This window comes from Phocoena sinus, chromosome 12 (assembly GCF_008692025.1).
Source record: "Phocoena sinus isolate mPhoSin1 chromosome 12, mPhoSin1.pri, whole genome shotgun sequence".
NCBI classification, from domain to species: Eukaryota; Metazoa; Chordata; class Mammalia; order Artiodactyla; family Phocoenidae; genus Phocoena; species Phocoena sinus.
In genome coordinates this window covers 46,049,165-46,059,626 of record NC_045774.1, presented here as the reverse complement: position 1 = coordinate 46,059,626, position 10,462 = coordinate 46,049,165, and the positions used below count along the sequence as shown (strand labels likewise).

Here is a 10,462-nt window from a genome sequence, read left to right as displayed (position 1 = left end):
GGGGAAATGTATCTAACTCAGATGTTATGTCACTCACATCCTCTGGATATCAAAAGAGATAGAAGCACATGTGAATAGATACTTTCAGCTTAATTTTTTTCTACCCTGGTAAATGATTCAAACCACAGTCATTGTGATTCAACCTTCTTATATTTGCCCTTGAAGGACAGGAAGTGTCACTTACTTCTTTGGTATTCCTCACAACACAGAGCGTATGACAGGGGTAAGACAGAGTTTTATTAAATTTGTCCTGGATTACTAAGGGAAGGGAAGGGAGAAGAAGATCCCTAGTTTTCTAGGTTGTTATTCATTCTTGCCAATATGCCGTGTATGTGCCTTCTGATTTGTCAAAGCTTGTTAACTGGGTGTGAGCCTATATTTTCATTCAGTCCACAAAGACTCACTCTAAATCACAACGTATGCCAGTAGAAAAAAAAACAAAACCAAAAAAACCCAAAACAAAACAAGCCCCCAGGCTGGCTGGCATTGAAAGTGCTGGCAGACAGAAGCAGTAATCTGTTGGTAATTTTATAAGGTTTCTGTGCTGATTGCCATTTGGGCGGTGTCCACAGTCACTGATGAGACATTCACATACTCACAGCTGCCCTGGGCGCAAGACAACATCTGCACAAAAACAGACAAGGATTATTCTGACAATTAAAAGAGCTGTTTACTGCTAATGCTATTGTCACGATCTACTACAAGAATTTCAATTAAAGGAAAATCAAATGCGGCCCTCAGAGGCCATATGGCGCAGTGAGGGAAGGACCCCACTCCCACAGTCAAGAAGCCCCCATTCCTGCCCTGGCACTGCCAACGCCTCACTATGAAAGACAATGCTCAGCTGACACGTGCCCAGGCCTAAGCCAGGGTCTTTAGACTCAGAAAGAAAGGACCTGCTGCTTCAGGAATGCAAAGAAACTGAGAAAAATAAAGCCCATCTTAGATGGAGAAGAACAGACACACCAGATAGGACAGAAAGGAAGAACCAAGCTCAAAGAGAAAAATGGTGCCAAGTAAGGTAATAATAATTCTTATTATTTAGTGCCTACAGTATGCCAAGCACTTAAAAAAGATTCTTCGTATATTTATGGGAATGTGAAATGAGTTGACCACAATCCTTTCAAACTTCTTTCATGTACATCACTCAGCAGTTGCATTGCAATGCCAAGGGGCGAAGCACTTCTCAAATATTATTTCTAACTTATAAAACAAGCTTTAACCAGAAGGTATAAGTTGTGCTTGTTGAAGAAACTGACACTCAGAGGTTGAGTTACCTGGGGCCACACAGCTCGAGTGGCTCTTCCCTGTTATGAACGATTTAGCCAAAGCTTTCAGATGACTCAAGCTGCCCAGGGTAAAAGGGGCCCAGGAAGTGGGGAGATTCCTAGTCTGAGATGTTCTCACTTGGTGGAAGACTGCCTCCTAGTCTTAAAAAAGCTCACAGTGAGAAGAGTGCTAAAAAAAGAAAGAAGAGAGGAGAAAAAGCAGGAATCTGAGAGAAGAAAGGTAACAAAGAAGGGGAAAGGTAAAAAGAAAAATATAAGAAAGTAAGAAATAAAGGGAAAAGCTAAGTGGGATCATCATAGTAAATGGGATCTAGATAAGGACTCTATTTTCTGCAAAGTCATAAAATGTCGATTCCCTATGTTTTGATACCAGGTACAGGGGCCTGTTTTCACCAGATGTGACAATTGCTTCAAAGAGAGCCTCCGACTGGGAGCAAGTGACTTTGACAAGTCAAGGAGAATCAGAATGGACACTCCACACTGCAGAAAACACATTTTTTTTTTAAAGGCATAGATCTACTCTATACAGTTATTTTAACAAGTTCAGGCTAGCTTTGATCATACATTATTATAACCTTGACACTAGATGTATTATAAAATTTCATGTAAAACAAGTGGTTAATGGCGGGGGGCCATGAAACAATTCTAGGATATTAAATTATTTTCAGAGAAGCAGGATGAGCACATGAGTATGTGATTATCTTCTATGTTTGCCATTAATAGTGTCAGATTCATCCGCCTACTCACAAAGACTTGCAAATGGGATAAGTGAATACGGAATAACATGCCACAATTATAATAATAACTAATATTTAGTAAACCCATTCTTTCTTAGCATAGCCTCCCCCAATCAATTTACTTAAAATTGTATCCCTAATATTCTCTCCTCTATCCCCATTATTTTTTTCAACAGCATTCTTGGACACTCTAAAATTTCACCTTATTTGTTATTTCCTGTCTCCCCTCAGAGAACGTAAAATTCCTGGGGCCAGGGCTGCTGTTTTGTTCACTGCTGTATCTCCAGTGCTGGGTTCAGGGCCTGCACGAGATAGAGCCTGATTAGTATTAGTTGAATGGATGCATGAACAAACCAGTGCTATATTTCAAGAAGTATACTTTTGCTTTGAATTCATGATCTTGCTTGATTGTCATATAATTCTAAGGTAGGAAATGAGTCTTCAGAGAGTTTGAGTTAGTTGCTCGAAGTCTCACAGGTGGGAATTATCAGGTCAGAGCTTGAGGAAGGCCTTCTGATTCTAAAATCCTTAAACAAATACACTATGGAAGGATAGCTCGTGTGTGTGTGTGTGTGTGTGTGTGTGTGTGTGTGTGTGTGTGTTTGATCCCTGCAGTTAGATTGTTTAACAAGACTTTCTCATTTAAAAACTCAGTTGTATTCAACCAAAAGATGATGACAAGACAAAATGGAACAGTTAAACGATATAAATAAATGTTAAGCTTTCTCCAGTTTCTGCCAAAAAGAGAATTGCTTGTGGGAGTGAAAAAAAAAAAAAAGACCATAAATTTCAACATCAGTGAAATTCTCCTTTCTTCACATTTTTTCATAGTATGTTATACACATAAAAATCCAACTCACCATCTTCCCTTAAATTAAGCTAAATATGTAGGCATCATCTTTTCTCAGAGTGCTACATAGCATCTTACATTATGAATCTTCGTTCATCACGCCCTTCAGAGTAAGAGAACATTTGATTTTCATTTCCCATCCAGACCAACTATTTTCAGCTCTCTGCTCTTAACTCCTTTCAAAGTCGGGACACACTATAAATATGTCCACTTTGGATTCTGAGATGGTGTCAAGCGTTCCTGGGCCACACACTGGAGACCTAAGGGTAGAGAAATGGAAACAATAAAGTGTAAAATACAGCATGTTCGAATTATGATGGTGTTGTCCATAGAGTAGTTATTTAAGTTTTTCTTTTCTTTTTCTAGTCTCTCAAGCTGAATTTAAACTTTCCATGTATGAATTCTGCCCTGAAATTAGAGGAAACATTAGGGCACCATTCAGAGCCAGGAGAACTGGATTCAAATCCCAATTCTGCCACTGGTTGGCTCTGTGGCCTTGAACAAGTCAGAACTCATTTCCTCAGCTGGGAAGTGAAGGATTGTGCCCGGCTGCTTCTGTGAAGATTATAATTAGATAGAGCCTGTGAAGGACTTTGCAGACATTAAAGTGCTTTATAAATGTTCACAGTTTACTCAAGAAATTTTTATTACACATTGGATGGAATAAGAAAGGATAATTGAAGGGATACAGTTCTTTGTTTATTGCTTTATTCTATAATGCAGATACGATACAATTCATATTTATGGCCATTTCAGTAAAAAGGAAAACTGATTTGTTGAAATTAACCTACATTAAACAAAATAAACCTATTATAATATTTTCTCTATGGTAAAGTCAGATTTAATTAGCAAGAAGTAATTTTTTTTCTGCAGATATATTTCTTATTTATTTTTGTATTATATTTTTATTGAATGGTTCAAAAACTAGAAGTTCAAAAATATATGCAACAAAGAGTATCCTTCCTATCTTTGTCCCCAAATTGCCCAGTGCCTACACCCCTCTAATAGGTAACCTCTATATGAGTGCCTCATATGTCATTTTGGACTGTCTTTATGAATATGTAAGCTTTAGGTCTTTTTTTTTTTTTTTTTTTTTTTCAATAACATGAACTTCTTTTGGTTTAGGGTGGGAGGAGAGGCGATAGGAACTAACCCTTCTAAGCAATGCCATAATCTGCTCAGGGTTTCGGTGGCAGAGTCAGGTTAGATTTAATCTATTTGATTACAAAGCTGGTATGTGGCCCTGTGTATCAGACTGGAGAGGGCTGGAGTTAGAGGTCACAGAAAAACAAAGTGAAGGTAGAAAAAACTTTAAAGGGGAGCAGGAAGAAGGTAGGAGTCTATTTTGTCTCTATCCAGGGAAAGGGTCCCAGTCCAGGGATGCCAGGAAGTGACTGATGAGTGTGTGCTCACCTGCAAAGAGGCTCCCATCCTCAGCCTGAGCTGGGGCACTGTGTGCCCTGGGCTCCCCTAACACGCGTCGCTATGGCTCACAACGAAGGCCCAAGGTCAGCAGGGGGGTGTGAGCTCACTGGACCACGTTTATTCACCTGAAGGCAGGGAGGGCAAGTGCCGCTTCCAGGAGAATTTTTCTTCCAGGTGAAACCGCACAGTCTATCTGACCCCTTTACTGTGCATGGCCTGAGACTGGAGAAAGGTCAGTAAGTGACCCTCAAATGAGAGGCTTCCTCTGCTACGGTTGCATTTCTGAGGAGCCTGCTAAGGGGTGAACACCCAGGGGAGTGCAGAACACTGGGTGCTCAGACATCTATTTCCATCACCTTGCAATGTGCATTGGAAACACCTGGCCTAATGAGTAACCTCTGAGGTCAGCCTTCAGCTAATTAGCTTGGTCTTTGAGATTCTGAGATGACATATTTTGTCAGAAAGTTCTTGGAACTTGGGAAAATTTGTTTATAAATGGTTGGCCTGATTTTTTTTTTCAAACATTGTATTTTATAAACACACACATACAAATCACACACACACACAAACTACCTATTACAAACCAGCAACAGAATTGGAGGGGGGATTTGCGTCTGAGATGTGTGATTCTTCCCATCGGCCCTCAGCCACTCCAAAATAACTCAAGAAATCTAGTTTGAATTTCAAAGACGTTTCTAAAGTTGTATTTTTGCTGCATTTTGTTATCCTAAAAATTCTTTTAACTTTTCTTGATTTTTTTTCCTGTGTAATTGTTTTCACATGCTTCTATTGTCTTAACTCTGCAAAGTAACACTCAGAAAGCTCCATTAGTTGATCTGTCCCAGAAGAGCTGCTCAACTGGAAATGCCTTGGAGTCAAGGAGTCATGGCTTTGTGTTTTCTCTTCTTTTCTTTCTTCGTTAATTTTATGCTGAGCTTCACCGCATGTCCTCACCAAAAAATTGGATAAAGAGAAAGATGCCACGGACGTTCAACTTGTTTGTATCTATCAAAGCTATTTTAGGATTTAAACAATTAGTTCTATGAGGTATACATATGCAAAAGAAGAAAGAAAAATGCTAGAGTGTGCTACAGTTAGAATTCAAAAGTTTATGATGTCTCAGCAAAACATAGAGCTTGAACAGAATCTCAAATATGATTTTCCTTGCCTCTGAATTGTTGATCAAATATTCAATTCATGTACAAAGTGATGTCAACACAACGATAGTCATTGCAGCACCATGTTTCCAGCAAAAGATAAGAAAAACTTAAACACCTCTAGGTGACTGTTTAACAAACTATGGTACACCATTTTCGACCCACCTGTGACCACTCTAGATCCCGGTGGGGCCGGAGAGACCCCGTCAGACCTGTTTCGTGGTCTGAGCCCCTCCCCGCCCACCTTCCATCCCTTGCCCCTTCTCAGCCCCATCCAGACCCACGGCCCTCTTGCTGTTCTCTAGCACCTCAGGGATGCTGTTACCTCAGGGCCTTGGACTCACTGTTCTCCACCTGGAATCCTTTCCCCGGAGGTCTGCCTGCTCACAGGTCTCTTCTCCACTGAGCCCTTTTCTGAGCTCTCTTTACAAAAACAACAATGTCCTCCCCTGCAACTCCTGTACTCCCTGCTCCGTCCTGCTTTATTTTGTTCCTCAACACATACATCTCTAACTTTTGTTATGTTTACTGTCTGACTCTTTCCACTAGAATATGAGATTCATGAAGGCGAGAACTTGCTTACGTTGTTTCTGGGTTTTCCAGCTCCCAGATCGGGGCCTGGAGAAGCGTAAGCATCCAGTAAACACCAGTAGCGGAAGCACCTCAAAGTACCCCAAGTCCAGATGCTCCCAAACATCAAAATCGATTACAATTTAAACTTTCCATCAGGTATTTGTTATTGCGTAGACACTCTCATAAGCCCCAGTTCTTCATATACTCTGTGTTTACGGAATCACTTGACATAAACACTTGGATTAAACATATGGCCTGTGCGCGCATATGAGAGCCCTTACAGCACAGCCACTTGACCGCTCAGCCCCGCTTCCCCATTCCATAAGTAGTATTGTTTGTCTTGTATCTACAGTCTCAATTCACAGAGTGTTTTTATTTCTCCACGGACACCAAATGTTCAAGTTGGCTCTAAAAACACTTTTGTTTATTTTCCTCCCAAATTAGTTAAACGACTGAGACGTTATAGGTTTTTCTTTTCTTTCTCTCTCTTAGTTATCTAATTTTTTTCAAGAACATCACCCTCAAGGCTATTACACATAAAATACTTCTATAAAGTCCATTGATTTGACTCATAAAATCGCACTGGCATTTCACTCAGAGGGTTGAAAACACTGTTGAAGGATTGTTGTGGCAGAATTCTTATTCCGTGGATTGAATTCATCTGTCATTCACATTCTGATTCTAAGCACTCAAGAAAGTCATGTAATATTTTACATATTTTATGTTAGATATATTATGTGCCATATATACATATATTAGATATATTAGATTCTTCTATATGTCATACGATAGTTTAAAAAGTGTTTTATTATAGAAAGTTCCAGATATATATAAAGTAGACAAAATATCAATAGTATAAGTAATGCCAGGGCTTCCCTGGTGGCGCAGTGGTTAAGAATCTGCCTGCCAATGCAGGGGACACGGGTTCGAGCCCTGGTCCGGGAAGATCCCACATGCCATGGAGCAACTAAGCCCGTGCACCACAACTACTGAGCCTGTGCTCAAGAGGCCACAAGCCACAACTACTGAGCCCACATGCCACAACTACTGAAGCCCGTGCGCCTAGAGCCCGTGCTCCACGACAAGAGAAGCCACAGCAATGAGAAGCCTGCGCACCGCAACAAAGAGTAGCCCCTGCTCGCCGCAACTAGAGAAAGCCACGCACAGCAGCAAAGAGCCAAAAACAGCAGCCCAAAATAATCAATCAATAAATGTATATATATATGTAAAAAATAAGTGATGCCATGTATGCATCACCTAACTTTCATAATTATCAACTCCTGGCTTATCCTATTTCATCTATACCCTCACATACTTTCTCTCCTCCAGATTATTTTGAAGAAAATGCCAGACATCACATTATTTCATCTGTAAATACTTAAGTCTATATATTTAAAGGACAAGGCCTCTTATAAGGTAATTAGAAACCTTTAAACAAATTCAATCCCTGAAGGCAAAGGGAAATTATTGATGGTCAGATTTTAACATTGGGAAAATCACAGCTTTACTGGATTTCTTTTTGTTTGCTATCTATATTAATTTTTTTTTTTTTTTTTGGACAAACCATGTAATGTCTGACTGGAAATGTCTAGAAAGGGGTAATAATCATAACTCCCTTCTATGAAAATAAAAACATAGAAGCATCAGAGAAACAGGATTTTTATTCTTTCTTTAGTTAATCTTCTGATTTTATCCTAGGATGAAAAATGTCTTACATTTCAAGTATCTATTCCTACTTCAGCTATGCACAGGCCTGAGAAAAGACACGGTAAGAGAATCAACCACAACAGGTCTTCCTTGGCTCACTTGTGTTTCCCTAGCTGTTATATATGCCATGTGCCTGGCGGATAGCAGAGGCTTAATAAATATTTGTTGAATGAATAAATTACTTTAACAGTGTAAGTTAAGGACTGCTTATCATAGTTGCAACTTTTTAATAAAAGGTCCAAACCACTTGAGGGTGGCAGTATCACTAGGTCTAACTGGGTGTCTACTCCAGCAGACGCCAGCCCCAGCTTCCTCTCCTCTTTCCTCCTTTCTCTTTGTTCTCTCCTCTCTGTTCTTTCAGCAATTTCATATCTCATCATTTACATTGTCTTAGTCTTTTGAAATCTTTAATAGGTTGCCTGACTTGGTATTTTGCATTCATTTTCTTATTTAAAAAAACAGTTGAAAATAATAAGAAATTGCCATAGTTGCTATCATTCATGTTTATTCCCATCAAAAGTGGAGGCAGAGCTTCCCTGGTGGCGCAGTGGTTAAGAGTCCGCCTGCCGATGCAGAGGACACGGGTTTGTGTCCCGGTCCGGGAAGATCCCACGTGCCGCGGAGCGGCTATGCCCGTGAGCCATGGCCACTGAGCCTGCGCGTCCGGAGCCTGTGCTCCGCAATGGGACAGGCCACAACAGTGAGAGGCCCGCACAAAAAAAAAAAAAAAAAAAAAAAGTGGAGGCAACAGTTTGATATAATTTTCTCTCAGTATAGCCAGCTGGAAATCCATGAACCTGAGCTTCAGCTGGCTAGTTACCTTCCCTTCCTAACTGCTTATCGTGTGGACTTGGGGCTTGCTTAGACAGCTCCCACAATTGTGTAAGGCAATTCTCTTTCTGTAGACCTACATATCCTACTGGTTCTGCTTCTCTGGATGAACCCTGACTGATACAGGCAGTTTCCACAACATAGGTCTTAACTGGAATATTCTGTATCCCTTCTCCTTCTAAAGTTCTGTTCACTCAGTGCTTTCTTGCTTTCTTCATTGCAATTTCTGGAGCAAATCAACCCATAGCTGTCTGATGACCCTTCATATTCTAGCTGTACATTAGATACCATAGTCCTGTTAAGTCTGAAAATCATGGGAATTTAGCCCATGTCTTTTAGTTATCCCAATATTGGCATCTTCATAACTAATATTTTCTAGCAAATGAGATTTCTGGTCATTCTTTAAATAACTCCCTTGCAGGCAGTGGTCTCACTTGTAGGGTCTCCTCCTCTTTAATCTGCAGTCCTTAATGCTGCCGGTTGGGTTTTTCTAACATGTGCACTTGACCATGTCACCCCCTGGCTTGAAAAAGCACCAAACACATTTCACAGAATCAAACATGCAGGCCAGAATGGCATTCCAGAACCTTGTTTTTGAGACTCAGGTACCAGCATAATAATGAGGCACAGCACTAAACATAGGTCAAATTGAGTATTTATATTAAATAATAAAAATGTTTGTTTTTCTGCACTTTCTCTCTCCCTGTAGAAGGTAAGGAATCTATACATTTTCCTTAAGTCAGTGTTCAACTCTTCTGCTTTTGTCTAAGGTGAGGTCTGCTGTTGAAGAGTTTACTTTCATTAGGAAGTCAGGAAGGCATATATACCTGGACAGAGGAAAAGATGGATTGATGGTGGGGTTCAGATTTACCAATAAATGAGACCAGGTAGCAAGAGGAAGTTCTACCAAATTGCTCCTCCTGGCTCCCAGCTCTCCAGGCTGAAAACCCTGTGAATCACTGCTCTCTCCCAAACCGCAATATTGCGGATACTGCAAGGTTTGGGAGGAAGCTGACCAGAATGTTTGCCCCAAACGAGATTTCCATTTTTTGCATTTCAGGCCTTTGCTGTTATCCAAAGTTGGCTAGAAGTTTTGGAGTCATGGTTACCCCTCTGCACAGCTGTTCTTTACTTTTATTACCACCATAGATTCAATCACGAGAGAAAAAGGAAGTTTATTATTTCGAATAGTTTCTTTAAATCTGAAAAACCAGGAAATAAGCCTGCAGTCATAAAAACATGTAAACACAGCACCTCAGTCAGGCAAAACCTCAGGCTCGTGAGCCAAGCAATCTTAGCCCCAGTCCCTGCTCAGCCACCCTCTCCGAACACCCCGTAGGACCCATGCTTTGAAGCCAAACCGAGCTGAGTCACTTACTTAGCTCTGCGTGCCAGAGTGAAGAGGAATTAGTGGTGGGTGGGCTGCGGAGGGTTTCAGCTGACAGCAAAAACCCTTTCTCACATATGAATGCCAGCAAGATGGCTGCAGATCTTAGTTTTCAGACAAACGTTCTACTTGAAATAAAAAAGCGGGAAAATATTTTGGCTTCTAAAATGGACTGTTTTGTTTTGTTTTATTTTGTTTGGGCCGCCCCAGGCCACAGGCGGGATCTTAGTTCCCCCACCAGGGATGAACCCGCCTCCCCTGCAGTGGGAGTGCAGAGTCCTAACCACTGGACTGCCAGGGAAGTCCCAAAATTGATTGATTTTAATAATAAAGCCCTATGCTTAGATTTTTCTACAATAATATGAGATTCTCAGGGTAACTGACTTCAGTTTCCTTGATGTCAATGCTCCTAACTCTGATTTCCCGGGTCACAGCATCAAGAAAAAGACAACATGGAGAAGAACGTCCTGTGGTTGCCGGCCTCCATCAGTCCCCGCTGGACCCAA

At 40.8% G+C, this 10,462-nt stretch overlaps 1 long non-coding RNA gene across 1 annotated transcript; it reads right to left on the bottom strand.

The window, feature by feature from the left end:
* Nucleotides 1–485: 485 nt before the first annotated feature.
* Nucleotides 486–2,960, bottom strand: LOC116763727. The gene is made up of 3 exons (XR_004352603.1): nt 2,887–2,960; nt 2,229–2,328; nt 486–624 (listed from the first exon to the last, which is right to left on the bottom strand). It is a non-coding gene; the product is annotated as an uncharacterized LOC116763727 (long non-coding RNA).
* Nucleotides 2,961–10,462: the final 7,502 nt, after the last annotated feature.